Genomic DNA, 9649 nt, shown 5'->3' with positions numbered 1-9649 from the left:
AGGAGCTGCGAGAGAGAGGAGGCCGCGTCTTTAAAAACACATAAATTAGAAGCAAACTGCCGTGTGAGAAAGAGAAAGAAAGAGAAAGAGAGAGAGAGAGAGAGAGAAAAAGCATCACGAGTGGTAAATTATGGATCACTGACGCTGCTGTGTGCTCGTTCCTATAATGTCCTCGTATCTCAGACCAGTCCCGTCATTCTTCGCTTGAAACTCCAAAAAAGACGAGGGTACGGGGGTGGAGATGGAAGTGATGGAAGGAAGGGTTGGGGGGAGGAGTGGGGTAGAAGAAGATGCGGAATTCGTAGGAGGAGGAGGAGGTGGTGGAAGATTTTAACGACGCGACAATGCGAATAACATCGTCTCGTCTCGTCTCGTCCGGTACTTTCATTGAAATCACCGAAGAAACTGTCTTGATATTTGCGAAGACAACACAACGACTTTGGATATCATAAGGAGATTCTTTTCTTTTTTTTTTTTTTTCAAGGTTGCACAGAAATAGAAAGAGTGTGTGAGAGAGAGAGAGAGAGAGAGAAGGAATACCGGCAAGGCCCTCCCGCTGGTAAGAGAAGGTAGAAAGCAAAAGAGGGGTCTGATTTATTCGAAATTACGTTACCCACCGGTGAATCCGCTTGGTCCGTGCCGCTTATGCTTGCTAACGCGCGCGCGCGCGCGCGCACATCTTACCTAATTGAGAAACGCGACAGACGGGACCGTTGAGTTATCGCTGACAATGATAGTTGTTGCGTTTGTCTCTGTCGCACGAACAAAATCGCGAGTAAATTTTGTTTCTTTTTCTTTTTTCTTTTTGTATAAGAGAATTTCATCAAATGGTATTGAATTAAGGTGGGGGAAAAAGAATGAGATGGAGTTATCGATTCGATGAGATTGAGGAATACGATAGTAGATAAGAAACGATTAATTATTCGAATAGAAGAGAGAAAGGGGAGAGAAAGAGAGAGAGATATTAATCTTTTTCTCATAGAACATGTGTATACACTGTCGGCTAAAAGTTTGTAAAATTATTTACCGATTCACGGTAAAAGATTCATTTTCTGAACGATTCATCATTCTAATAGAAACATTCGGGGAAAGGGAAAAATATTGAATTAATAAGACTGGAAGTTTCTGAACAAAAAGTGTTTAAAAATATTCTCGATAATAAAGAAAAATGAAAAGTAACATAAAATATCTAAAATCAATCTAAATAATTCGGATTATTTTTCGAAAGAAAAAGAAAAAAAAAATGAAAAAATCATTTAATAAATACTCCTTTTCATATGAAAAAAAAAAATATATATACATATATCACATTACTTCGAATTTTGTAAACTTTTATACGACAGTGTATAAAATCTATATATTAATATTAAGTTTGATCGCTTCTTTATTTAGAGATCATTCTTCTTTGGCAATCAAGATAAAAGGTAGATAGATAGATAGATAAATAGATACTACGTTAAGAATAAAATGATACGCATTTATCATTCGCGTCTACTTCTTCTTCTTCTTCTTATGAGAAGGTAAAAAGTGAAAAAAGAAGAAAAAAAAAAAAAAGGAAGAAGCTTCGTATATGTTGGTAACCAAGGATATTGGCGAGAAAAGATGGATGTTTAAGTACTCCTTTAGTCAACTTCGTCTACCGTCTATCCAGATGCTTTTAAAGGACAGAGTTGCCGCAATGTCGGCGTGGCTCCAAGGCGACGATTTGTCCGAGAAATGGTAATCGGAATCCTGCTGGGCGCGGTAACGAGATTCGAATCCTTCCTCCGTGACACCGTCTCTCCAGAGACTCTCTCTCTCTCTCTCACTCTCTTTCTTATTTTTTTGTATCCTCTCCATTATATTTGTCTCTTTTTTTCCCTTTCACCGAAGTATTTTTCCTCCCTCGCTGCTCACCCGAAGGGAGGAAGGGTGGGAGGAAAGGAAGGAAGGAAGGAAGGAAGGAAAGAAGATCGATTTAAACGTTTCGTAGGAAGGTCAAAGGAAAGAGTAAGAAAGAAAGAATGAAATGAAGAAAGATTCTTCTTCCCTTTCAAACGACATCCTTCCTCCTTATTCCTCTACAATATTAAAAAGACAACACTCGTTTTCTCTCTCTCTCTCTCTCCCTCTCTCTCTCTCTCTACTTCTCTTCATTTCTTTTTTTCCGAATCTGCTGAAAGATCGAGACAGGGAGTATTTTTTATATTCTTGTATAAATATAATCTACGGGCAAACGTAGGTTGCATTTTGAACGTATGCTGTTCAGCTCTATACTTTACCGGTCTCGATGACAACTCCTCCCTCCATGGTGCCCCATGTCAACAGCATTGAAACGCCATCACTCCTGAAACTGTATATTTGCTCAATGTCTATCTTTCTTTCAATCTTTCATTCTTCCTTACTTTCCGACATATTTTTCTCTAAATTCGTTTGAAACTGATCGGATTTTCTACTTATACTTCTATTCCTTTCAACGCTACTTCCGTCGTTTATTTAAATCGTTTGACAAAATTGTCGGCATGTTAAAAAAGATTAAAGATTGTGAACGAGAAGGATTGACTTCATCCGTATTCAAATAGGAATAATACCGGGGTATAGGAAAGGTAAAAAAAAGAAAATGATCCTGTGATCGGTTTAATAGTTAAAAAATAAGTATGAATGGAAAATATAATGGAATCGGGAAAGAATGAAACCAGGAAGGTAATAATAGTTTGGATGCAAATAATCCTGATCTGTGTGCGATTATTCTAACATGCCGATGAGTTCAAACGTATCCGTGTAAAGAAGAATAAGAATAAGAATAATAATAAGAGTAGGAGGAGAAAAAGAAGAAGAAGAAAAAGAAGGAGGAGAAGAAGGAAGAAGAAGAAGAAAAAAAAAAATGAAAAGGAAAAGAAAGAAAGAAAAAAAAGAAGTCTTTCCCCGTAGAGAGAACACTTCTCTTCTCATCCCGGATTCAAATGCACACCCTCGGCTCCCGGTGCCACATAAATTTGGTTCAAGTCGGTGTGAAGACAGCGATGCTCCGCATACCAAAGCGTTCTCCTTTCGTGTTCCTCATGGTTAACAAAGTGGGATAACCCTCGAGAAAGCAAGCCGTCGTCCTCTCGTCCTTCGTAATCTAGAAGCGTACATCAAGGATCCGCTCTTTTAACAGTCTGTCCTCCTAACTTCTACTTAAATAAAGATTAAGATGTTTTCGCGCGATTACCTTTTGGAATCTATTCTCTCATGCTATTATATTTTCGAAGGAAATTCATTTGGTATCCTTCCTTGTATCAACACATATATATACACACACACACATAGGAATATACACGTAACGTTTTCATTTATCTCACCTTTTAACCCTTTGGTTAAATTTCATTTAGAATCTTAAAGATTTCTCTGGGAGAAACTTTACTTTGCTAAAGTTTCTCTAAACGAGTGAATGGGACCGTAAGAAAATACGACCAACCGTGGGGATGCGAAAAGGAAAACGAAAAAGGAAAAGGGAGAGAGAGAAAGAAAGAGATATATAGAGAGGGCAACGAGAATATAAGGCAGTTATTTACGAGACAGCGCCACAGCATAACGAGCGTCCAAGAAGAGGCCAACGAACGACTAAGCGACGCGACACCGATCTGTTCTGAAAGCACATCGTGAAATTTCGCGTAATACGATTTCGCGTTTTAACTCGCACACCAGCAGTCTGTCTGATTTAACAAATAAACAAAAAAACAAAAAGAAAGAAATCTTTCGATATTATCTTAAAGTTCCTTATTAAATTCGTACCTTAATAATAAATACATGGAAATCCTATAGTAACACGAGTAATATGATAAATTTTCATGTTAAACTATGTTAACGTATAATATATCTCTTTAATGATAAATTTTTCAAAACTCCTCTCAATAATATACACTAAATTGATCGAAACGAAATGCCATCTAACATAATCTAAAACAAAAGGATGTGTTGTGTAGCTGGTCACAGCGGGCGCGTGTATCCGAAGAACAGCGAGTTATTCGACGACGTCCATAGCATTCTTATTCAAGACTCGAATATACGTCTATTAATACGAAGAAGAGAAAGAGTAAGGTCCGGGTTCGGGTTCTTCTGGCCGGTTGGTTGGTTGTTTGGTTGGTTGGTTGGTTGGTTGGTTGGTTGGTTGGCTGACTGGCTGACTGGCTGGCTGGCACGAACCGAAACGTTACCACTCTCGCTCTCTTGGATATTTATTATCGGGCGTCGATCGCATGAATCGCCAATCGATATGCCATTCGTGCTGAAGTTGAGCAGCAGAAGAAGAAGAGCCAGAAGAAGAAGAAGAAGAAGAAGAAGAAACGGAAAGGACACCCCGCGGATGGTCTTGCGATAGACGCGCTTGACGCGACCTAACAAATGGCTGTTTTACGTCGGGAAGAAAATGAACCGAGCATGACGAGTTGATTTTCGGTTGGTCTCCGGGAGCGTGCGAGCGGGGGTGTTCTCGTCCCATGGAACACTCAATGGGACGAAGAAGGAGGAGGAAGGGGGGAAGTGGATTTGTCGAATAACGAAACCCTAAAGACACGACACTCCTAGTTCTCTTTCATTCTTTCTTTCTTTCTTTCTTTCTTTCTTTCATTCTTTCTCCCTTCCGAAGAACAACACGAGCCAAGAGGTGTTACTTGTCAGTCCTCGCCTCGAGGCAATGACAGCCTAGGCTTTGGAAATTAGCATGGGATAATGGGACTCAAAACGCGGGTCCTTACTGTTGTAACCCTAAGGGGACCAATGAACGCTTATACAAAACTTAACTTGTATTCTTTGACGAAAGAAAAAAGGGAGCGGGGAAGGGGGAGGAGGAAGACCCCTCCTCGTCGTCAGCACATTTTTAAACAAATATTTCGACTATTTGAAATCCTAATTAATGACTTGGTCAAAATATAAATGAATGGCCATTGAAACTAACTAAACCAGTGTTTTATCTCGACTAATTTACTTAAGTAAACATAATCATGTTGGTTGAACAAATAGTTGTTGGGACAGTTATCACTTAGATGGTTAAAGAGAATCTTTGAAAAAAGAATATGCCAAGTAGAAGAAGGAAGGAAGGAAGGAAAGAAAGAAGGAAGGAAGGAGGAGGGGCAGCAGAAGAACGGCAAAGAGACACCCAACGCGTGACAGGACTCCACGCCCCTTCGTGACACCTCCTAAGATCGGTTGTCACCGATCTTTCTTCTCCAGACTTCGGGGACGTTGGATGATCCTCCAACGACACTCCCACATTCCCCGATGACTATGCTAGATCGCATCTCACGATAACGCATCGAAAACGTCCAAACGTTCGTTCTTCGCTTGCTTCGAATCCTATCCTCGCACGATGTACAACACTTTACGTGTCTTCCTTCGACCAAATGAACAAGAAAGATCGAGATTTCAACAAAGAGGAATCGCTTACCAAGCAACATCGCCATTCGAATTAATCGAAAAAATCAAAATAAGAAGGAAGAAATTTATTTTACGTACATATTTCTTCTTCTTCTTCTTTTTCTTCTTCTTTTATTTTTCGAACTGTCGATAATGGACAGGAGAGTAGTGTACACCTTGTATATATGTATATATGCCTACCCAGATCGAATCGAGAATCACATAGAAAGATAGAGGGAGAAGGATGGTAGAAATGAAAAAGAGATAGATAATATTTCCATAAGATAATTTCGTGCAATGACTAACCCTGTCCATGCATGTGAATTGACCTTTAGCATCGCTGACACGCTGGCACACCATGTATTTCTAACTTCTCGATCCTTCGATACCTATCTAAACGCATTTCGCGCGTACTACGTACACGTATATACATATAGTTACATGCATCTCTAACATACATAGATTCGCAAGAATATATTGCCTTGGGGCGATCAAGTAGTCTTTAAACTAACGGTTCTTCACCACCTCGATCGAATATAATAATTCCATAAGCTACTAACATTGAAAATTCGAAAAATAACCCGAGAACGTATTAAATATATAAATTTCGCGGCCCCGATATATTTACCAAGTTTCGAGAAATAAACAAAATAAAAAGGAACGACGAGGTATATATATAGGAATAATAAATAAATATAAACGAGAAAGAGAAAAGAAAAGAAAAGAAAGAAAGAAAGAAAGAAGAATAACACGTTGTAAAAAAAGTTAGTTGTAGAATTCGAAAGAAAAGCATCCAAAAAACTGACCCACCCGTTCGATGTTTCGTACTTTAATGATCTACATCAACGTCAAATATCGATGGACTTACAACCACATTAGACGCGATTCTTATCATCCATAACGACGATAAAATAGAAACGTAACAAGTTAAGATCTACCTTGGCGGAATGAAATTCAGCAAGGAAGGAAGGAAGGAAGGAAGGCAGCTATAATTTCGTTGGTAGGTGTAGGTCGAACTCCTGGAGACCGATCGAATCGTTTCGGTGCCTTCACGGTGGGAGAGGAACGTTAAACGTCAACGTCGATGCTTCACCGGCGTAAATAATCGTTATTGTTGATGCTCGCAGCAGTGGAGGAGTCCCTCTCTCTCTCTCTCTCAGACTCTGTCTGTCCGTCTGTCTGTCTCACAAACACACATGGATATACTCGAACTTAGAGTAGTAGAGAATCCTTTCCTGTTCCTCTTTCGTGGCAGCAGCGGTGACTGGTGAGTCACAACGAGACCTCACTCGCGTCGGCGGAGGCGGCTCTTGTCTCGTAATTTATAGATCGTGGCGAATCGCCGAAGGGGCACAATCATGACGACTACAACAACAACAACAACGACGACGACGACTACGACTACGACAACGACAACGACAACAAGGAACGGAAGAAGACTCTTTTTTCAACTCCAACCCTTTTTCCTATTCCTCATATTTCCATTGAAATTCGTATTATTTCAATTTCTACGATTTGAACGACGAGGATACATTCGTGTCATTTGAAATTATCGTTAAGGATTATACTTGTTAGGTATGTTATATTGGTTTCTCCCCGGTAGCTAGGTCAATCGTTAGAAAAATAAATAGATAAAAAGAGAGAGAGAGAGAAGTCTAGGTCGCAGGTAAGAGAAGTGGTAGGCGCCACGCGGTGGAAAATCATCTCCAGAAGTCGATGGGAACCGCGGTGTCTCGGTCTTCACATATTGTGCCAACAATTAGGTGAAAGGCGCTCCCACAGATCCTATGGGGCCGCGACAAGAAGCGAGAGAGCGTCTAGCGTGCGAAAGAGAAAGAAAGAGAAACAGAAATACGGATAGATTGAACGAGAAAGAGAGAAAGAGAAAAAGAGAGTGTGTGTGTGTGTTTGAGAGAAAGAGAGAGAGTTAGTCCAGGGGGGACTGGATCGTTTAATATACCTACCGAGCCGAGGCAAGCTAGCAAGCAAGCAAACCAGCGACCAACCGACCTACCTACCTACCAACCTACCGGCTGGCAAATGTAGTCGGTTACTACCTCTCGCGATATGCCTATGCCGATGCCTATGTCTAGTAGGAGATGCGCTTAAGTAGAAGAAGCGTGGATGGAAAACAAGTTGAAAAGAAAGAGAGAGAGAGAGAGAGAGAAAGAGAGAGAGCAAAAACACACCTCGTGTTCGCCCAAGGGAGACTAATCTTGCCTGGTAGTTTGACGTGCCGATGATGCGGTAGTAACCTTTACGTACTTTACCTTCTGGTACTACCACGATATTCGCACCCACACCCATCTTCTATCTTTCTCCGTTTGTTTCTTCCATTACAAATGGTTTTATTCGTTTAATCTCAAACCGTACACACCGTCATATAATTCCGTCGATTGATGAATTTGTCCTATCCAACATCGACACACTTATCGACACCCGTGTATAATCGTAAGAGACCATAAACGATACCCATAAGAGATACCTACGATATGTAGGTACGTCCCACGTTTAGTTTCCAATCTCACACATTCTACGCGTTTACGTTGATCTCACGAAGAAGAAGAAGAAGAAAAAGTTAAGGAAGAGGAAAGGAAAAGATCATCGATGTTCCGTTAAATGTTCCAACATATGCTGTCTTACCAACTACTACATACTATCTATCTACTACTATTTTACTATTACTACTACTAAAAGGCGTTTAAATTGCTCGACGGAAAACCTCTAGTGTCGTGTTAGATATTCGTTAGTCTCCGCAACACGTACCATCTTTAATTCTCTAACTTTTAATTGCTTGACAAAAGCGCATTTCCTTGTAACTTTAGCTTCCTCCTTCATTTGCCTTGACCCAACCTTACGCAAACGATCATCGAAGAAACATCGAACACGCGCTTTCACTTCTTTTGTGAATCGTTAACTCGCAAGCAGCGAGTTTGACTTCTTCTTCTTATTATTATTATTATTATTATTATGATTTGGTGATTATGAGATGGTCATTGCTGTCGATAAGTGAATGCTCTTTTTGATTTGCTCTTATGAAAACCGATTAGGATACAATACGGAAACAACGTTTTAATCCATGATGTGTAATCTTGCAAGATTACAATCCTAGATACCTAAAGATCCTCGGATCTTTGAATTATTTTCGAATTCGCTTTTTAACGTATACCTTCTTTCGTTTTTTTTTATTTTTTATTTTTTTTTTTTTTTACGTAACTTCCCACTTTCGTGAATATGTTTGAATGTGATTATTAGAAAGCTACGCGCACACACACACACACGCGTGTTCACAGACTCTTGGAATTTTGAAATTGAGGAAACGTATTTTTTGTAAAAGGAAGACATTAGAAATCATCGGCTTAACGCCTTCCGTGCTTTTGGCCGTTATCATCTAACGGTGATCCAGCAGCAGTAACCTTTAAGACTCTCACCTTTTGGTACTATCTATCTCCAATATAACATTCGCATCCACACCTACCAGCTCCTTTTTCATACCATTTTCTCTCTCTCTTTCTCTTTCTCTCTTTCTTTCTTTCTTTATTCTCACCGTTAACATTTTTTTTCTTCCTTACTTTTAACTTCACAACATACCGATATCGTTTAATAATCACTTATACGTTAAGAGAAATATAAATGTTTTTAGCTTAAGATATTACATTATTGCAATATTACAGAAACGTTGAACGGTTTAAAGCCTCTAGGCTTGTAATGTTTATTATTTATTTCACATACTAATCGATAGAATTCAACTTTTGCGTGAGAATAATTGAAAAAGAAAGTAACTCGTATTCTAATTAATTAACGAAAAATAAAAATAAAATAATAATAATAATAATAATAAAATATAAATGAAAGGTATCAATGATAAAACGATAAAATAGAAGAAAATTTAAATGAAATGGCCTTCGGTAGCTATTAGACTCGTAACAAGGTCTTAGGGCAAAGATTCTTTAATGCTATAGTTGAATGAGAATCAGTGCCATAAGATTGAAAATAATTGCGTTTCCACGAGTAACCAACGAGTGAAAGCGAACGCCGCGGTGTGGCATTGAAGCCATTATGGTAGCGCGATTGTCGGTATGGACGTTTTTCGTCGACCTTTAACCCGGAAAAAAATCGCTACCATATCCATCCTACCTAGAATAGTCTTGTGCCAGAGCTACTACAGCAAAACAAGCAAGCAAACTAACTAGCAAGTAAGTAAGGCTCTCCTACATCGACCGCGAAGTTCACTTTCCGCCCGCGGAGGTGAGAGTTTCATGGGAAGCTTCTG

This window comes from Polistes fuscatus, unplaced genomic scaffold (genome assembly GCF_010416935.1).
Source record: "Polistes fuscatus isolate 324 unplaced genomic scaffold, CU_Pfus_HIC Scaffold7, whole genome shotgun sequence".
Taxonomy (NCBI): Eukaryota; Metazoa; Arthropoda; class Insecta; order Hymenoptera; family Vespidae; genus Polistes; species Polistes fuscatus.
This window is presented reverse-complemented; position numbering follows the sequence as displayed.